Source organism: Monodelphis domestica, chromosome 2 (genome assembly GCF_027887165.1).
Source record: "Monodelphis domestica isolate mMonDom1 chromosome 2, mMonDom1.pri, whole genome shotgun sequence".
Taxonomy (NCBI): Eukaryota; Metazoa; Chordata; class Mammalia; order Didelphimorphia; family Didelphidae; genus Monodelphis; species Monodelphis domestica.
Window position 1 is genome coordinate 171,837,784 of NC_077228.1, and position 21,865 is coordinate 171,859,648.

A 21,865-nucleotide genomic window follows, 5' to 3' on the forward strand; every position below is an offset into this window, starting at 1 on the left:
AGGTGGCTCAGTGGATGGAGAGTCGGGCCTGGAAATGGAAAAGCTTCAGAAATGTCCTAGCTGTGTGACACTGGGCAAGTCACATAACCCCGTTGCCTAGCCCTTTCTGCTCTTCTGCTTTGGAACTAATAACTTGGTAATTCTGAAACAGAGGGTATGAGGGTTTAAAAAAGAAAAAGAAAAAAGAGAGAAACATTGTATAATTACTGTTTCCTCATTGTAACTGCCCTGTCTCCTCATTTTACTTAAATTTGAGCCTTGCAATATTCATAAGCCATCAGAGCTCTGGTCAGATCATTTTTCTAGGAATTATAAGTCTAGGAGGCAGCTGGGTGGTTCAATAGACTGAAAGCCAGGCCTGGAAACAGGAGGTCCCGGGTTCAAATTTGACCTCAGATTCTTCCTAGCTGTGTGACCCTGGGCAAGTCACTTAACCCTCATTGCCTAGCCCTTAGCATTCTTCTGCCTTGGAACCAATATACAGTATTGATTCCAAAGTGGAAGGTAATTGATTCTAAGATGAATGAAGGATTGATGCTAGGAAAGAAGGTGGGTTTTTTTTTTTTAAACCCATACCTTCTGTATTGATTCCGGGGCAGAAGAGTGACAAGGGGTAGGCAGTGAGGGTTAAGTGACTTGCTCAGGGTCATGCAGTAAGGAAATTTCTGAGGCCAGATTTGAACCTAGGACCTCCCGTCTCTAGGCCTGGCTCTCAATCCACAGAGCTACCCAGCTGCCCCCAGAAAGGGGAATTTTTTTTTTGAAAAAACCACAAAAACAAATAAAAAAACCAAAGTCTACAAAGAAAAGGCACAAATTTATAATAGTAAGCACCTTTCCCAAATGGGGAAGTGACCCAAAGAGATAAGCAGTTCTCAAAAGTAGAAAAAATAAGTACCAATCACCACTTGGAAAGGTCCAAACTCTAATAATCAGAGAAATGCAAATGACAGCAACCCAGAGGTACCACCTTTGGCCTGTTAAGTCGACAAAATGAAAAATGATAAAATTCAGTGTTGACAGAACCGGAAAAAACAGGAATACTCTAATACTGATGGTCTGCTAGAGCTATGAATTGGTGCAATCTTTTTGGAAAGCAATATGAAATCCTGATAAGAACTACAAAATCTCATATCCTTTAAGTCGGTGATCCCACTACTAGAACAATGACTCCAGGATGTTATTGATGGCAAAAAATAAAAAGACCTGTCTGGACAATTCTGAGCGAGGACAGCATTCTGAAAGACGTGAGAAGCAACCCAGGTGTCCAGCCAGTGGGGGAAGCTAAACAGATTTATGTGAATGTCACGATTATTTTAGTATGAAAAATAACAGAAGTGCATAATGCAAAGAATTTTGGGAAATTTATAAAAAATAATGTAGAGTGAAGAATGCAGAACCAAAAAAAACATGATAGACACAGATTTCTTATATACTTCAATTCATTTTCCAGCTATGTGGCAGATCATAACCCAACAGGGCCATCTTGTTTTCTATAACTCTTATTTGTGACATCCCATCACTCTTATGTCCAGAATCTGGCCTGCTCACTCTTGAACTCTTCAGTTATTGAAAAGGTCAATTCCTGAAGACCTTTTTGTAGGTTTCATGTAATAGTTTGTGGGGATCAGTGCAGCAACTGACCTGTTTCTCCTGTTAATGCCCCCCCTTGTTTTTCTTTTTTTTTTAATTCAGTTTTATTTCATTTTCAGTTTGAGATCTCTCATCCTCTTGTGCCTCCTCCACCCATTGAAAAAACAAGGAAAACAAACCCATTACAAATATGTATAGCAAATTGAAACAAATCCCCACATTGGCCATGCCCCATAAATCTCATTCTTAATATGGAGGTGGCCCACACTTTTTCTGATCACAGGATTTCTAGATGTTTTTTCATTTTACATCTTTTATGTAAGTCATTGTCACTAATAGACAGTAGCCTCATTGTCCTTTAGACCACTCACAATCTTGATTCTTCCTTGACTATAGCTATGATTGACTCTATTGTTCAGTCATTTTCAGTTGTGTCTGACTCTTTGTGACCCAATTAGGGTCTTCTTGGCAAAGAAAGTGGCTTGCCATTTCCTTCTCAAGTTGAGAAACTGAACAGAGGTAAGTGACTTGCTTAGGGTCACACAACTAGTGTCTGAGGTCCTATTTGAACTCAGCTCTTCCTGACTCCAGACCTAGCTGCCCCTGTGATTGACTAACTATGAATCCTTACAAACAGCAAATTGAAGAAAACTACAAAGGGGTGTGTGAAGATTGGATTTGGCTATCTCCTGATTGTAACAATAAAGGTACTTAGCTCTTCCTTCATAGTGAAGATAAAATTGTAATCCCCCTTCTATTTTTAGATTTTAATCCCCAAAGTGTTAACTCAGTATTTAAAGTAGATCTACCCATTTTAACCACAAAAAGATGTTAACTACAAAAGGTGAACCAACCAAAAAAGGTGTTAACTAACCACAAAAGGTATAACTAACTAAAAAAAGTGAGAACTCCCATTTCATACATTGAGTGGGCAGTCCTGGAGAGGAGCCTCTGCTGTGATTGGTAGATGTAAAATTTAGGGGAGGTGACACAAGAGAAAAAGATCTTTAAATAGAGGAAACAGAAGCACCCAGATATAGATCAATCAAGAGTGAAGAAGAGTTGCTCAGAGTCAGACTGGAAGACAGACTCTTGAGGAGAGACTGGAAGACACTCAGACTTGAAGTGAAGACACTTGGCTGTGGAATTGGACCCCTGAAGGAGTTTGTGCTGGACCTCCGACTGCTTTCTTTTTATACAGTCACCATGGTGAATGAAAGGCTGACTTAGTTTCCTTTCCCTTTCTGATGGTGTGAACCTCTGAGAAAGGCCCATCATCTTGAGACTCCTTTCCCCTGGTTGGGGCCTGAGAATTTCTACCTGGCTCAGAGGAAGCCAGAGCTTGCTTTCAATCTCTCTCTCTCTCTCTCTCTCTCTCTCTCTCTCTCTCTCTTTCTCTCTCTCTCTCTCTCTCTCCCCTTTTCTCTCTCCTTTTCTCTCTTCCTTAACATCTTCCCTCTATTGTAAAATAAACAACCATAAATTACATTTTACTTTAGTAATACATTTTGGGATATAGAAATTAAATCCCTGGAGATCACAAAATAAATATGCAGTCCAACCAATTAAAATTCAACACAACCAATAAATTTAACAGGTGGAAATGAAGCTTAGAAGAGGCCAGAGAAAGAAACAGAACTGTTTTGTCTCTTTCTTGCTAGAGGTAACATACATTTAAAACCCCCCAAGAAATAGCAGGTTGTGGAGTTTTTGTTTAATAACAATAGTGATCATTTATATAGTACTTTATTATTTTTAATTTATTTTAAAATTTAAATTTTTTAAATATTTTCCCATGTTTCCATGATTCATTTTCTTTCCCTTACTTTTTCCCCTCCCCTTTCCCAGAGCTGACAAGCAGTTCTACTAGGCTGTACTTGTGTTATCACTTGATACCTATTTCCATACTATTCATTTTTTCAATAGAGGGATCTTTTAGAATCAAAACCCCAGGGCAGCTGGGTGGCTCGGTGGATTGAGAGCCAGACCTAGAGATGGGAGGTCTGAAGTTCAAATCTGGCCTCAGACACTTCCCAGCTGTATGACCCTGGGCAAGTCATTTGACCTCCATTGCCTAGTCCTTACCACTCTTCTGCCTTAGAACCAATACACAGTATTGATTCCAAGCCAGAAAATAAGGGTTAAAAAAACAAACAAACAAAAAAACCCAAACCCCAAACCATGTACCCAGATATACATGTGATCATATATATATATATATATGTACATATATATATTCATTTATTTGTTTATAACTTTAAAGTTTGTAAAACACTTTACATGTATTATTTCACTTGATCTTTACAACCCTGGCTGTAAAGGTGGGTGCTATTATTATGCCCATTTTACAGATGAAGAAAATAAGGCAGCCGCTGCAAAATTAAGTAACTTGTCTAGGATCATACAACTCATGTCTGAGACAGGGTTTGAATTTGAATCTTCCCAATTCAAAGCTCTACCCACTTTACTGCCCAGCTGAACACTCTTATTTGCTGATGTTTAATCTAGTTAAAAAAAACAAAACTAAAAAAAAAAGAATTGCCCTGGATGAGAAGACCAAGATGGATTTGTGATCCATGCCAGTGAAGAGTACTTATTGGAGTGTACATATGCATTATTATCAGTGATGCTAATCTTCATGGTAATTGGATTCCTAGTGATGCACCAGATAATTTATTATTATTTATTATCATAACAGTGAGACCCTACTTTAGTGGATGGTCTGACCTTGGAAACAAGAAGGTGTAGGTTCAAATTCTGCCTCTGACACATACTAGCAGTGTGACCCACTGGAAGAACAGGGTGCAAGTTAATCTCTCAGTGCTTCGGTAGATCTTTGTTCATTTCAGTGGTGTCCCGCACTTCATGACCCCATTTGGAGATTTCTTGGCAAAGATATGTGTGGTTTTCCATTTCCTTTTCCGAATCATTTGACATATGTGGAAACTGAGGCAAACAGGGTCAAGTGACTTGTCCAGGGTCACACATTCCTGGTGGTGGTGGTAGTAGGCAGCTCTTTAGGACTGTAAGTTACAGATGAGTTGCTGAGCAGCATCAGGGGACCCTCCTTCTGCATGGGAACCTCTCCAAACTGCGGAAATAGTAATGATGAGAATGGCTACAGGGGTCTGAGTGGGAAGCAGGTGCGAAGCCATTGGCAGAGGCAGTCAGTCATCTTTCCACACCAATAGAGAGGATCAACATTCTGGAGAATTCCAATCAAGATCATCGGGATGTCATGGATGGTTTGTTTTTTAATGTTAAACCAACATCATCTGATGGCTTCACTTTCCTAATTGTATTGCACAGGCCCATGGTGAACCGCTCTGCCGGAGGTCACATCCCACCTCTCTATAGGTGACCTTTGCAACCTCCTTCCCTGGGCTGCTGGTGCCTTCCCTTCTGAGATCACCTTTCGTCTGCTCCACCTGGGTCTACCCCTCGCCTCATCGTTTACCTTTTGTCAGATCCATGGAAAAAGGAAGAATTTATGAGCAAATGAGAGTGAGAGAGTATTAGAAAATGTGAAATGGATCATTTAAATTATATTAAACAAAAAAAATCTGTGCAAACAAAACCAATGCAACTAAGATTAGGAGGAAAGTGGATATTTTTTTTTTTAGCCATAAATATCTCTGATAAAGGCCTTTTTTCTAGAGAACTGAATTAAATGTATAAGAATAAAAGTCATTCCCCCATTGATAAATGGTCAAAGGATATAAACAGGTAGTTTTCAGATGAAGAAATCAAAGTCATTTGTCATCAGATAAAAAAACACTATAAATCACTATTGATTAGAGAAATGCAAATTCAAAAAACTCTGAGGTAACCCCTCATACCTATCTAAAACCTCCCTGCCTGCGAGAAGTTTTAAGGTAGGAAGATAGAGACAGGATAGAAGTTTTAAATACCACGAGGGGGATGACGGAGTCAAATTAGAGATATGAGGTGGCAGGAATGAGTCTTTATTAATTTTCCATGAGCCACAGCTAAGCTCTGATCAAAGGACCCTTCCGTAGGCTTTTTACCAGTCTAGAGATCCACATTTAATACCACACAGGTCGGAGAGATGAAAGAGAGATAGAGAAGATTTAAAGATGGAGCTTGGCCAGAGGCCAAGCTCCTGCCAGGACAGCCATCAGCTCCTGAAAGAGAGAGAGAGCTAGAGGCGGAGCTTGCTGGGCTACATATACCCTTTGATATGCAAATATACACAGTACATAGGGATGATCCTCATTGGTTAATGACAAGGTATAGGAGTGGTTTCTCTTAACCAGGTGAGCACAAAGAAACCTGTGTTCCCGCCTAACCTGGGGGAAGCTGGGGTCAAGGGTCAGAGGCTTTCCCAGCCATGTGCAATACTGAGCATGCTCAAGACTGAGCATGCTCTCTTCTAAGGCAATCTGTACATACCAACTGTTCCTCTTGCCCATAGCTAGGGGTAGACTGCTACACTATCAGATTGACTAATATGCCAGTAAAGGAAAATTATAAATGTTGGAGTGGATGTAGAGAAATTGGTACACTAATACCCTGTTGGTAGAGTTGTGAACTGATCTAACCATTATGGAGAGCAATCTGGAACCATGCCTGTAGGGCACTGATCTAGCAATACCACTACTAGGTTTGTATCCAAAAGAGAATTTTTGTTTTTAAATTTTCTGCCTTAGAATCAATATTATGTATTGGTTCCAAGGCAGAAGAATGGTAAGAGCTAGGCAAAGGGGGTCAAGTGACTTGCCCAGGGTCACACAGGTGGGAAGTGTCCGAGGTAAAATTTGAACCCAGGACCTCCCATCTCTGGGCCTGGCTCTCAATTCACTGAGCCACTTGGTTGCCTCCAAAAGGACCCTACTTGTACAAAAATATTTATAGTAGCTCTTTTTGTGTTGGCAAAGAATTTGAAATTGAGAGGATGTCCATCAAATGGGGAATGGCTGAAGTCATGGTATATGATTATAAAGGAATTCTATTGTGCTAGAAGATTTCAGAAAATCTTGGAAAGACCTACATGAACTAATGCAGAGCAAAATAAGCAGAACCAGAAGAACATTGTATATAGTAGCAGCAATACTGTACAATGAACTGAAAGACTCCGAAAGACTCAGCTGTTCTAAGGCGATACAATGATCTAAGACTCATGTCAAAAACTGCTCTCCACCTCCAGAGAAAAAACTGATAGAAGCTGAATGCAGATTGATGCATACCATTTTTTACTTTATTTTCTCCATTTTTTTAATACGTGTCTTCTTCTAAAATATGACCAATATGGAAATATATTTTGTATGTTTGCATATATATAACTCAGATCATGTTTCTTACTGTCTCAATAGGGGAGAGGCATGGGGGGAGAGAATTTGGAATCAAAATTTTAGAAAACTAATGTTAAAAATTGCCTTTATGTGTAATTGGGAAAAATAAAATATTGGGGGGAAAAAAGAATATAGACCCTCCAAAAGCAGGCTGTTTTAGTTTTAGTTTTTTTTTCCCCTTTCTTTATATCTTCACTGTTTAACATGGTGCTTGGCACACAATAGGCATTTTTTTTTTGATCCTTACCTTTTGTTTTAGAATCAATACTCCGTGTTGGTTCTAAGACAGAAGAGTGGTAAGGGCTAGGCAATGGGAGTTAAGTGACTTGCCCAGGGTCACACAGCTAGGAAGTGTCAGAGGTGATTCTAGGACCTCCATTCTCTAGGCCTGGCTCAATCCACTGAGCCACCCAACTGCCCCTATTCTATGCTTTTTAACTGACTTACTGAAATCCCCCGTTTGAATTAAATTCATTTCCATTTTTACTGAGAATTTACAAGGTTAGGGCTGTGGAGTGTGCCTCATTCCCCTGTCACTTCCTATAGATTTCTCCCGAGCTCATTCTCCCTTAACAATTTACCCTGACTGAATCACCCCTGGGAGTCTGGGTTGGATGGATTCATTTGATACCATCTACCTCTTTGGGAATGGCACTAGGCCTCTGAGGGCCTTACCTTCCCCCAGGCCTGGTCAGGCTCTTAGTCACTGACCTGCACAATCTGCTCCTGTCCCTCAAATGCCTATCTATCTGTTACCAAGTAAAGAGAGCGATTAGGCAGTCAGGAGACCAGGGTTTGGAAATCCCAGAATGGATAGAATCAGGGTTGTCTCTTTCAAAATGGTCCCCTTGGGAGATTTCCCAGGATGCTGCTGTCCTCAGAACATTGTTGAAATTGTTTTGAAGGTCAAGGAAGGAGCCACAGGAGAAAACCAGTCTCACTGCTTTGTCACTCATACCTTATTTAAAAAAACAAACAAACAACAAAAAACACACCCCAGGATTTCTTTGCTTGGTCATGCCTTTTAATCAGTAGACTAATTCTGAATTGGTAGGTTTAAATTTCAATCCCCTCTCTGGGGGCAGCTGGGTGGCTCAGTGGATTGAAAGCCTGGCCCAGAGATGGGAGGTCCTGGGTTCAAATATGGCCTCAGACACTTCCCAGCTGTGTGACCCTGGGCAAGTCACTTGACCCCATTGCCTAGCCCTTACCACTCTTTGCCTTGGAGTCAATCCAAGATGGAAGGTAAGGGTTTAAAAAATAAAATATAAATACCTCCACTCCCTGAACCCTCCAACTCTACTTCATATTGCCACCAGCATAAACATAGTGGCTTGCACATGGCAGACATTTCTTCCTTCATCGTTTGCTGAATTGAACCTTCATATAATTTGGTCACCCACTCAAAAATCCAGTGCCTTATCCTTATTGATTAAAATTCAATTTCTCTGTGCTCTGTGACCACTCTTTGAGCTTCCTAACCCTAATTTTCACCTGCACGCCCATTGCTGTTCTCTTTTAACCTGCTACCTATAAAGTGGAGATAATGATCATTTGACTGGTTCTTAAAGGGCTATGGGGAGGACCAAAGGAATCTGTATAGCTTAAGGTCCTTTAGAAGTGGGAATTGATATTCAGCTAGCAAAAATCAGTTAAGTCCATCTACTGAGTACAGAACAATGTTCCTAAGACTGGAGGAGATGCCAAGCTTAGATAAGATGAGGTCCAGGCCCTCTGAAACTCAGAGCTGAGAGAATTGTGGGAATGGAGGGCACCACACTCACTCCATCTTGTGACTCAGTTCTGGAGAGAGCCCAGTTCCCTTTCCATTCAATTATGGGTCCGGTCCAATTTCTGTCTTGTGAGAAAACTATTCAACTATGAGGATTGTGAGAAAAACTTATTGCATTGTTTGAACCTGGCCCTGCATGACTGGGAAGCTGTACCACCTGTCCCTGTTGCTTAGAGACCCTTAAAGAAGGACCCTCAGATCTGAAGAGAGATGCAAAGAGTTTTCCCACAATTCTCTATGGTCGGGTACTGGTCAATCAAGCAGTTACTATTTACATTTGACTCCTGGAGTTTCCTCACCATTATACATCTCAAGCAACCATCTGTCCTATCTGAAAACTGGTCCCATAAGGTCAAACAGCTCCCTGTTTCCTTGTTTATTTGACTGATACTGATGCTAGGGGGAGGTGGGACACCTTTTCTGATTTCTAGGAATTACCCGGGGAATGGCGCACGTGCAGAGCAGTGCACTGGGGAAGCTGCTCCATCCCCCCTCTGTCCAACGGCCCAAAGCTAGCACTTTTTGGGCCTCCACTCTCTCTGATAATGTGGGGGATCACAGACAGTTTGAACTTGCCCTCTGGGCACTCGAACAGAAAAGGTTCACCAAGGAGGCTCTAATCTTTCCTCCAATTAGAAATCAGATGACCTAATCTGGGATCCTGCTTCATATCCTGTTAAGTGTTTTCTTTTAATGCATACAAATCTGCTTTCCCCCTGAATTTGGGGTCCCAATTTGTCTAGTCCTGCATTCGGCATGAATTGCTTAATAAATTGATATATTTGGAAGCTGTTTCCTCGAGTTATTTCAGATTTCAGCTGTCACCAGTGTAGCTGGGGTGTGAGACACAAATATAGCTACAGTAAACTCTATTTTGTGAGGGATACATTAGGTGCAAAGCAAAGGGTCAAGGGTTTACCTCAGTGAGCCTGGGCAGGGAGCCTCATTACTCCTGGGGAAGGGGATGCATCAGAGAAAGCTCCAGGGGTGAGGCATCTGAGTTGGTCTAAAGGTCTGAGCACTCAACAAATAGAAAAGGGGAGGGAAGACTTCTAGGCATAGTAGACAATAAAAGCAAGGATGTGGAGGAGAAAAGAGCCCAGAAAGTGTTTTGGCGGGTGATGAGCACAGAGAATAGAACAATTTTACTATGGTATAAAGCTGGTAGAGTAGAGGAATATGTAACTCTAAAAAATAGGTCATTGTGAGCCTATGGACGGCCTTGAATGCCAAGGAAAGCAAACATTTAAAGAATTTGAATTTTACTCAATAGGGATAAGGGACACAGATTTTTGAGCAGATGACCAAGTTATATGAAGATTCAACTCAGAGGCAGCTGGGTGGCTCAGTGGATAGACCTTTAGGCCTGGAGATAGGAGGTCCTGGGTTTAAATCTGGCTTCGGACACTTCCTAGCTATGTGACTCTGAGCAAGTCACTTAACTACTACTAGCTCTTACCTCTCTTCTGCCTTGGAACTAATATTTAGTACTGATTCTCAGATGGAAGAGAGGGTTTAAAAAATGAGGTGTGGGAATTTGGAAGATTGGGGGATACAGATTCAGGAGTTATTTGCACAGATGGTAGAGTTGGACTCTTGGAGGAGAGGAGACTTAAAAGAGAATGGAGAGAGAGATAAAGAAGACAAGTAATTGAAGGACAGCTGCACTGGGAGGTTAGAAAGGGCAGCAGGACAACCTGGGTTCAACCCTGGTCTCAGATGTTTTTTAGTTGTGTGACTCTGAACAAGTCACTTACCCTTGATCTGTCTTAGAATTGATACTAGTCAGAAGGTAAGGGGGAAAAAAGTATAGCCATGAAGGGGAGGAGAGTTATAATTAATCCTTTAGGCTGGGTCACCTCCACCTTCTTTCTTCTTCCTAAGCGCTCAGAAGAAAACACTAAACTGTGCTAGCTGGGTCCACTACAAATTAATGGAGGAAGTTATGTAGCTTAGTGGTTAAATTGCTGGAAGACTTGAGTTCAAATCCAGCCTCAGACACTTCCTAGCTTTGTAATCCTGGACAAGACACTTAATCTGTTTACTTTGATCCATTGGAGATGACAAACCACTCCAGTTATCTTCACCAAGAAAACCCATGGACAATATGGTTCACAGGGTCATGAAGAATTGGGCACAACTGAACATTTCCTCACGTTCCTCATGTATCAAGATTTGTTTGGCCGTTCCCCAATCCAAGGATACATACTTTGTTTCCTGGTCTTTGCTACTACAAAAAGGGCAGAATAGTCTTTTTATTCCTTTAAATAATCCCATCCCACTGTCTCCACCATGACTGTACCAAATATTCATCTTTCTTCTCCTTGTAGACAGCTAGGTGGCACAGTGGATAGAGTACTGGGCCTAGAATCACGAAGATCTGAGTTCAAATTTGGTCACAGACACTTACTACCTTTTATTTTCCAACTTCCTTCTCATGTGCTACCTCATTGAGGCTCCTAATGGTTAACCTCCTCCCTCCCTCCCTCCCTCCCTTTCTCTTTCCCTCCTTCCCTCCCTTTCTTTCTTCCTTCATTCCTGTTTTAATATTAATTTTTTTAAGCCCTTACCTTTAGTCTTAAAATCAATGTTATCTATTGGTTCCAAGGCAGAAGAGCAGTAAGGACTAGGCAATAGTGGGTTAAGTGGCTTGTCCAGGGTTCACACAACTAGGAAGGGTCTGAGGTCAAATTTGAACCCAGGACCTCCCATCTCTTGGCCTGATTCTCAATTCATGGAGCCATCCAGCTGCCCCCTGAATATGCAGTATTTCAGTAGATCAAGAACTTAATATTTTACCCCTTGAGCAGACTAGTGAAGCCTTGAAAGATATGGCTATCTCCAAATGGAGGTAGATTGCTTGGGAAAGGCCTAGATGGATGGGAGATGAGAAACACCCACCTAGGGACCTCCCCAGGGCCAGTAAGGCACAGAACCCTTGGGCTTTGGAAACTGTAAAGATCATTTATTTGATAAATTGAGTAAAGGGAAAGGGTAGGAAGGGTCCTAAAACTACAGATCTAGACTCAACCCAACTTCTACGTACCTAGAGAGAGGTACTCTTCGTTGCTTCTGTAGGCCCTGCCTACCCACTTCCTGCTCTTACTGGAAAAACCCAAGTGCTATCTGACTCTCTGCTAACTACCAGACTGTCTTTAAGAAGGCTAGCGAGGCAGGACTCACCAGTAGCCTGAATCCCTTCTCAAGCCTGGGGTTGGCTTCCTGGAGTCCCAGCTGACAAACCCTTGGGATTCCCTTAGCCCTGTTGGTCTTTGACGGGCTCCTCTCAGACAGGTTGGTCTCTGTACTCCAGGGAAAAGGCAGTCTCCTCCAATGGCAACTCTCCAACCCAGGAATCCCTAAATCTTTCCACAAGATGAGGCTTTCCCAGGGGATGCCAGAGCAAAGATCCTTCTTCCAGCTCAGTGGAAAGCCAGAATCAGGAGGGACAGTTAAAAACAGTCAATTCCCAAGATCCTCCTCTCCTTCCAGAATCTTTCCCAGGGCTTGTATCCAAATTCTCCTCCTTTCCTCAAAGACAATCTATGAATTTTTCTCTATCACTTAGCACTTATCCTTACAGCCTATAAAGTCCTTCTTAGAATATTATTATTATTACTTAAAAAACCCTCACCTTCTGTCTTAGAATCAATACTGTGTATTGGTTCCAAGGCAGAAGGGTAGTAAGAATTAGGCAATGGGGGTTAAGTGACTTGCCCAGGGTCATACAGCTAGGAAGTGTCTGAGATCCAATTTGAACCCAGGACCTCCTGACTCCAGAGCCCTCACTCTATCCACTGGGTTACTTAGATGCCCCCAAACTCTCTCCCTCTAAGAATTGTTAATAAACAAACAAAAAAAATACACTTTCATTTCCTTTTCTTTTTTCAAAACTATATGAACCTAGAAGCTTAATGGTCCTGAAGACACATGCAGATAAATGTTCATTCACTTCTCTATGTCTTTCCATATCCATGCACAGTTCAGGTTATGGAAAATTGCTGAACTTATGCAGAAACTAGTCTTTAATAATCATTGGTACATCATTACAGGTAGCAGGGAGGTGGCATACTCTATTAGCACAGGACTGGAAGTCAGGAAGATCTGCATTCAAATACGACCTCAGATCCTTACTGGCTGGGCCACCCTGGGCAAATCACTTAATTCTTTTTGCCTCAGTTTTCTCATCTGTAAAATGAGCCCATGGAGGAAATGGCAAACCAGGGATCATGAAGAGTGGGCCATAGCTTCCTGCTGAAGTCCTCTCCTCTCTCATAAGAGGACTGGATCCTCTTCTCCTGGAGGACGCCTTTCATCTTCCCTTCCATCTCTTTTCTCCTCCCTCCATTTTCCCAGAGCCCTTAGCCCTTCTTTGTCCCGGTAGCCAACTACTTTAGGAGATCATTATCTGTGTATTTGTTTTCCTCATTCCAACCCACAAACTCCTGGAGGGTAAAGCCTGGGTCCTCTCCATCTTCCTGGCCCTATTTACTTCCCAAGTGCCCTTGGGCAAAGCATTTAGTTCTCATTTGTACATGAGGGTCCCTCCAGTTTAGCAGGCCTCCCTAGAATAGATCTTTCCAGATAAAAGTCTGTGGTCCCATCACTTTCTCCTCTCAGGGCCCCAGGAAAATTACAGGGGAGGAATCCTCCTTCTCCAGGAGTGTTTCCACACTGGGAGATTCCTAAAGAAATGAAATCAGTCAGATTAGTGACAATGAATGACATTCATATCATCTGCCTCACAGGGACAGAGCAATGCATGATGGTACCCAGTCAAGGGGTATAGGAATGTGCATTATTTTTTTTTCTAAATCATAGGAAATGCCTAGAAATGGGAGATCCGGGGTTCAAATTTGACCTTGGACACTTCCCAGCTGTGTGACCTGGACAAGTCACTTTGTTGTGGGGTTCAGAGGTGAACCCCTGGGGCTCCGCGAGGGTACTTTTTGCAAGAACGCAAGACTCTGAAATTTAGCTTAAAACTAAAGAGAAATTTATTAATTGGAAAGTCATGTTGAATCTGACCAGGAGGCAGCACAGGTGGAAGCCTGCCTCCTAGGTGGAAGAGCTGCTCCTCAGGAGGACAGCCAGACAGCATTTTTAAATTTTAAACCCTTACCTTCCATCCTGGAATCAATACTGTGTATTGGCTCCAAGGCAGAACAGTGGTACATGCTAGGCAATGGGGGTCAAGTGACTTGCCCAGGGTCACACAGCTGGGAAGTGTCTGAGGACAGATTTGAACCCAGGACTTCCTGACTCCAAACCTGGAATTCTATCCACTGGGAAACCTAGCTGCCCCTTGGCTTGTGTCCCCCCGCCCCCTCCCTTTTAAAACCCTTGCTTTCTGTTTTGGAATTTATACTGAGTCACTTCCAAGGCAGAAGAGCAGCAGGCTGTTAAGTGACCTGTCCAGGGTCATACAGCTAGCAACTATCTGAGTTCAGTTTTGAAACCAGGACCTCCCATCTCCAGGCCTGGCTCTCCATCCATTGTGCTACCCAGCTGCTCCTTAGCTTGGCTTTGAAAGTGTCTATAATCTGATTCCAGCCTGTTTTCTAGGTTTATTTCACATTTCTCCTGTTGATACACTCTTTGGTAGCTGCTGGGCCTAATTTTTCCTATAAAAAAGATTCCAGAGGGCAGCTGGGTGGCTCAGTGGATTGAAAGATGGGAGGTCCTGGGTTCAAATTTGACCTCTGACACTTCCCAGCTGTGTGACCCTGGGCAAGTCACTTAACCCCTATTGCCTAGTCCTTCCCACTCTTCTACCTTGGAACTGATACTTAGTATTGATTCTAAGGTGGAAGTTAAGGGTTTAAAAAAAAAGATTCCCTTTCTCATCTCCATGGCTTTTTGCAGGAAGCTCAGAAGACAAAGCTTTGGGCTTGGAGTCAGAAAGTTATTGCTGTTCAGTTGTCTTTCAGACATATCCCACTCTTTATGAACCTCTATTTGGGGTTTTCTTGGCAGAGATACTGGAGCGGTTCCCCATTTTTTTCTCCATCTTATTTTACAGATGAGGAAACTGAGGCCAACAGGATGAAATGACTTGCCCAGGGTCACCCAGCTAGGAAGTGTCCGAGGTCACATTTGAACTTGGGAAGAGGCGTCTTCCTGACTCCAGCCCTGGCGCTCTAGCCACTGCACCACCCAGCGGCCAAAGAGAGAGGTACAAGTGAAGGAAAAAGGGTGATGGGGCAAAAAGCCTCTGCCAGCCTGTTTGTTCCATTGGTCCGTCCCCAGGCAGTGCCAAGAGGCGAGGAGGCGAGTCTGGCGGATGGCATGCCGCAGCTTTGGGAAGGTGCCCACATCATAAGATCCGAGACCTGGGAAGGATCAAAGAAACCCTTGAAGGAAAGAGGAGAAGAGGCGCGCGCCGCCTTCTCCCAGGAGCCGCCGAGGACAAGCCGGGACTTAAAAGGAACGGAACTGAATCTTTTAACAAAATTCAGTTCCGTTCCTTTTGCTTCAAGGTCCCATGATTCCATCCTGTGGGTGCTCCCTCTGCAATTCCCGGGGCTCTGGCGCAGGAGGAGACGGTTTAATGAGTTTCTGGGGCTGAAAAGATGATCGCCTGTGCCTAGGAATCTGGGGCGGAGCTCCTCCCAGCTGGGCTTGGCTGGCCCTAGGCTTGGTCCCTCCATGGCTCCCACTCCGATGGAGGATGACTGGCTCCGAGAGGGAGAATAGCTGCCCTTTGTCATAGCCTCTCCTGTTTGCGGCCACTTAAGAGGGCGCGGGACATGGGAGAAAGTGCATAGAGCTGGGCTCAAATGATTTGGGTGGCACTGTAGATTGGACACCGGAAGACCTGAGTTTGAATCATGGCAAGGCACTTAACCTCTGTTTCCCTCAGTTTTCTCAATTGTAAAATGGGAATTTATTATCCTATCTCCCAGGATTGTTGTGAGGACCAAATGAGATATATGTAAAGAGCTTAGCAAGGTGCCTGGCACTTAGTAGGCGCTTAATAATGACTTCAAACTGGGAGCAGCTGGGTGGCTCAGAGAGGTAGACCTAGACATAAGAGGTCCTGGGTTCAAATTTGACCTCAGATACTTCCTAGCTGGGTGACCCTAGGCAAGTGTGAATTTTAGATCGCCTCCACCCTGCTTAGTCTTTAGAATTTTAGCAACCAGGAATGTATATACCCCCACTTAAGGATTAAGTGTGGGGGAGGAAGGTCTATGATCCACAAGTACTAGCAAGTGACAAATCATAAACAACTGACTGACCCTCTGGGCCATCCAAAGCCAAGTTTAAGCCACCATTGGTACATGTAAGACACAGGAAGTGATGTAAAGAACTGCCTTTGTATTTTGAATCACTTCCTGTGAGAGGGACTTGGCCATGGAAGTTGACCTTGGAGGAGGTCCAGCATGAGACCTCAGACTGCTTCCCTTAGACTGTTGCATGGTGAGTGAAAAGGCTGACTCCCCTTTCCTTGGCTTTTCTGGAGGCACCAGTCTCTGGAGAGGCCCATCTCTTGGGACTCCCTTTCCCTTGGTTTTCTGGAGTCACTAGCCTCTCAAGATATCCCTCATCTTGGAGGAGGCCTTATGGCTGGAAGCTGTATTAGATTCAATCCTCTGCTCCCCCCTTACTCCACCTTGGTTGGAGCCTCTGAGCTCCTGACTGGTATTTCTCTCTTTTTCCTCTCTTTCTTCTTCCTTAATGTCTTCACTCTATTGTAAATAAGCCACCATAAATTCCATTCTGACTTGAGTATTTTCATTGGGATTTAGAATTTAAATCCCTGCCGACCAACTAAAAATATAAATTTTACCCCTAAAAGTTTGTCTAATCCACGAAGTTTGTGAGGAGTACCCTCAATTTCCCTGAAATTTCTTTCCTCTTTCTCAAATCAGTCTTTTAAACAACTAACTCTACAGTTCAAAACAAAGCTGCTAGATCAGATGAGTACAAAACATTTTTTTCCTTCTTAAAATAAATAGAATACAGCAATATTTAATCTTAGCAGCAGGGCCTTAAGGTCTTAGCTGGGAAACTGTTTCCAAATCTTCCTTGTCATAGGGAACAAACAACCCAATTAACCCTAACTAACCCTTATCAGCAGTACTAGCTGGCTAGGTTGTTCTTAACTAGCTGTGAGGAAAACCTGAAGAAAGTTTTAGCCTTGTCCTGCTCCTGGAGGTCTACTTTCCTTTTTTTCCAAGCCCCCATGTGTCTCTAGTTTTTAAATTTAAGTGAGAAGTAAAAAAACCTGGTGAGGCCAGCTAGGAAAAGCAGAGGCTTTGCCCAAAAAGGGAAGCATATGATTCTGGCAGTTTTAGCCTGAGGAGAAGGAAAGAACAAACAAAAAAACAAAAAAACCACTTTCTAACAACCTCTTTGTTGAACCAGAAGCTGCATAAGTTTGGGCCTTCCCTGGTTGACCCTCCCAAACTTAGCCTTTCTAAAAACTCAGCCTAAGGCAAAAGGCTTTGTTTTTTCCCTCTGCCCTTTTCACCCAGAACAGTTAATTGGATTAAGGTTTTAAAAAGGACAACACCCAGCCCCCCCCCAAATACAACAAAATAAGTTCTTAGGTAATACCACCATCTACTGTCAAAAAGCAAGATTACAGGCAACTTAATGATTGAATTTAAGAAATGTGGTTAGAGCCAGTATACAGCCCACTTTGCCACTTTGCCACTGGCTTTCTAACATCATGACCAAATCTGGAAAAGTATTCCTCCTTTTCTCTTTGAAAGTATGGCAAAGACTATACTCAACAATGTTGTTGGGTGTGATTGTAATTGTTGGATGTGGAATGTTATATCTATTTTTCTTTAAGAAAGACCTGGAAAATACCATAAATATACCAGAGAATCAAATAGGAGAATTATGTCAGTCTCCCCTTGGAAGACACATTTCCCAGTCAAACCCACCAATTGTTCCTTCTACTATTCAACAATATGCAGAACTAAATGCTTGGCTTGAATATGTGGAAGAAAGTTTGGGGGAGATCATGGCTTTTATGAAAAGCATTAAAAGGAACTCAATACCATCCTCAATACCATAGGAGTGATTTATCTTTCCACACTTCATGGTTATCAGAATATCTGTCCCACCCTGCTCTACACAATTTGGCTCCTAGTTCTCAAACCTTCCCCTCCCATACCCAACTTCCTCCTCCCCTTACTATCCAACCCACTCCTCTCCCTGCCAATTCCTCCAGCCCCTCCCCCTCAACCCTAATTCCTCCCCCAGTCCATGCCTCCTGTCTTGCCCCCTCTGCCCTAATTCCTCCCCCTGACCATGCCTCCTGCCCAACCCCCTGCCCTAACCCCTCTCTCTGACCTGCCTCCTCTGCATCCTCCCCCCAGCTCCTACCCCTTCTTTCTTTGCCATAACCCTTTCTCACCCAGCTCAATCCATTTCCCATGCTGCTCCTACCTCTCATCCTTCTGGCACTCCCAGTCCCTCCCCCTCAGCTTGCCCACCCCTTTCCCTCCTCTTACCTGCCCCACTGAAAACAGAGCAAGGAGCCTAGAGACCGGAACACAAGATAATTCAGATAGAAGTTTATTCCCTTTAAGGGAAGTACCCACCTTCAATAAAAGTGGGGACTTGGTATCTATAAGGCATATATATGAGGCATAAGGAATAAAGCTGCTCTTGTGTCATGCATATGAGGTCTTCTTCCCTTACTGCTTCTTCTACACGTTAGCCTGGAGTAAATGGAGTGAGTGAAACCTTTCCAGCTCTGACTCAAATGTGAACCAAGCCACCTGATGATGAACTAGCTAGAGCAGGGCTGATTCAAGTGTCTCAATGTCTGTTGCCCCACTCCTAACTCCCTTGTTTGTTTAATCCTCTTTGACTTATTCAACTGTGAAAATTAGGAAAAACAAGGCCCCAGAATTGCACATGTTTCTTTGCACTATTGAACCAACATTCCATCCAATTAATATCAATAAACATTTTTAAAAGCAACCCCTCCCCAAAACCTTTCAATCCTGAAGATTTAAATAAATTCAAGGAAGACATCCCCTTGTTTAAGGAGGAGCTGATATTAATTATAAAAAAAAAAACCTGGAGAACATATTCAAAACTTTTGACCCCACTTGGATAGATGTTGAAATTTTATTAGAAAAATTTCTGACAAACAGAGGAAAATAAAGTCATTTCTTTGGCTAATCAGATGTGAGGTAGGGGAGCAAATTATTGGCCAACTGAAAATCCACATTGGAACCCCAATGTTGAACCAGATTACACAAAACTAAACCAGGCCAGAGAAGCATTATTGACAGCCATGAAAGCTTTCTCTGATAGGCTTGATTCATGGTATGTTTATAAGGGCCATTCAAAAAAAATATGAAGAAAACAGTAAATTAATGGAAGACTTAAAAAAAAGAAATTGAAATGTTAAAAGGAAAACTGAAAAATCAGGGAGAGACCATAGTCCCTTTGCAGGAATCCACAAATAAATCATTAACATGTCTTTACTGTGGAAAGAGAGGCCATGTAATGATGGTCTATAGGACCTGGCTACGGGAAAAAAGAAATAATAGCTTTAGAAATAATAACTATAGGAATCATAATGCCAATCAAAATAATGACATTGCTCAAAGTGAGGCAAATGATAATACACAACAAAATGCCCAACCGCAATATATAAAAAATGGAGCTCGTCCATGCTATACTCAGGGTGAAAATCCCCATCAGTGTGGGGGATCCCAAAAACCTGCCCAAGCATCTTTATGAAGGTGTAATGGGGGGGGGGTAATCAAAGAGTAAAACCTTTGATTTTCCAGACCCTGATATTTTAATGCCAATTATCCCTATACATTGTAAAGATTAAAATTTAGGGGAGATTGGGGAGACTGAGGCAGGTAGAAATTAGTTTCTCTCTGCAAGGAGTATTATATTTTTTAGAGGTTTATTGAAGATTAAGGATTAAAGAAAATACAGGATAAGAGACACGTGTCCAGGCCATAGAGAGGCCTAGACACAACCTCACCTACATTATGAAAAAAAGCCACGCCTGCCCCAAAACGGAAGTCCAAGAGAGCCCAGACAAGACCTTTGCCACCAGCTTAAATCCTTCCTCGATCTCGGCCCACCTCAGAATTCCCGTGAGATTACAAAGCATTTTGGGGAAGTGGAGCAAAGGCTTGTGGGGATTGTAGTCCTGTATTCAAGTCTATTATTTACATTTCTCTGTGTGATCATTTTTTGGAAAAATTAATTTTTCCCCAAAAGGATCATAAAAACATAATCAACTTAAAAGATTACAATAATGTGAGGATAAGAGAAAAAAAAAGGATAAAAACAATAATTGCTGAACGCATTGACAAAAAGCCCGTTAGGGGGCAGTCCCCTTTGGCATGAAAGTATACATACAAATAAATGTTCAATCAACCACATCCAAAGTTCATTTTGATCTTGTGAAGCTTGTGGTCTGGAGGGTTCTTCATGGTGGCTTCTCCAACAGTTCAGTTCTGGATTCAGAGAGGTAGCATCTTCTTTACCTAAAATTCTTCTCAAAAGGAATTTAAACTTTGCAATTTACAATAATATTTTTTTACATTTCCCCGTGTTGTGGGTGATTGAAAGATAAAGAATCACTTAGGGATGCATGATTGAGGTATGAGATATATGAATCAATTGGCAAGAGATATTAAAAAGACATCAGAAAAATCAAAAAGAAAAGAAAAATTTCTGGATGAAAATATAGACTATCAAAGTCTTATGTGTAAAAATTCCAAGTAGAAGAAAAATAAATCTATAACACCTTCAATCAGGACCCAATCAAAATAATCTAAGCAATGATGCATTTACCCAGTCAATAGCCAAGACTACAGAAAGGTACCACACTATGAGAGGCAGAAAAGAAAGGGACCAGATTATAGAAGCCAAGTAGGAGCCAAGGTTTGGGGATACTCCTCTGTGAGTATTTTCAGAGTGAGTGTGGACACAAGGAAAGCCTATGTCTTAACACATGTTAAACATAGTAACCTCGAGTCTTCACACTAGGTTCAAGACCTTTGTATTGGCCTAGAAGTGCATCAATCCATCCTGGATTGGCTTTTCTTTGGCTTTGTGCAATGGCTCTCGTGTGTATATCTTGTCCTGGAATCAGACAGAATCATTAAGCAAAGTCCCATAATTTATTTAAATAATTAGGGGCATCGTTTTTATAGTCACAAGCCTTTTGGGACATGCATTAGCAAATATATTTCAAACTTGTAGCACTGAAAAGTCCAAAAGTTAAAGAAAATCTTAATGCTGGCACCATGTGCTTCAAATATAAAAAGGAGAGAAAAATAATAAAAAAAAACTGAAAAAGTATATTGCACATGCAAGAAAAATATAATAATAAAAGAGCTTTTAAAAAATTCAAAAATATAGCTTATAATCATTGACACTCTGTGTCAGCTAAGAAAATATAAAATGCAAGGCTTTCTCACCAAAAATGAGATTCATTTCCTCTTAATATCTGGCCATGATCACTGTGAGTAGAAGGCAAATGAATTGAACAAGGTTAACAATTTTTTTCATTTTTAAAAATACAGTAGTACAAATATGTAGTTACCAAAATCCCCAAAATTCTCAATAGCCCAATTAATTACAAGAGCAAACAAACACACTTTCATATTTCACATAAGTTGCTGTATGACATTTTTAAAATCTATGAATTGATGGACATTTGTCACAATTTTTACAAACATAGCAATCTTTCAACCTTGGTATTCAAACATATTTTTAAACAAAGTAAAACTCATCTTGGGTTAAGAACATAATCAAGAAATCTAGATATCATTCTGGTGCAAGTAAAGTAGTGAGCTGAAGAGTATAAATAAAGGGGTGCTCCTTTTGGAGGCTTTTAGGGATACAAATGCCCTGAGATTAACTGACCAACTTCCATTCACATATTTAGAAATGCGGGAAGGTTGGGGGTTATAAAATGTATTTCACTTCAGCTAATGGGCCTTAGGGCAGGCAAAAATAACCAGATTGTTAAAAAAAATTCCAAAAATCATATTTAAAAAACCTTTAAAATCAAATCATTTGAGGTATTTAGCACATTAAAATTTCCAAAGGTTGTTAATACAATTATAAACAGTTCTGAAGTCCATCTATGTGATAATTTACAAAGTCAAAATAGAGAGGCTGTTTTTTCATATATGGGCTTATTCACAACAACATTTTCAGC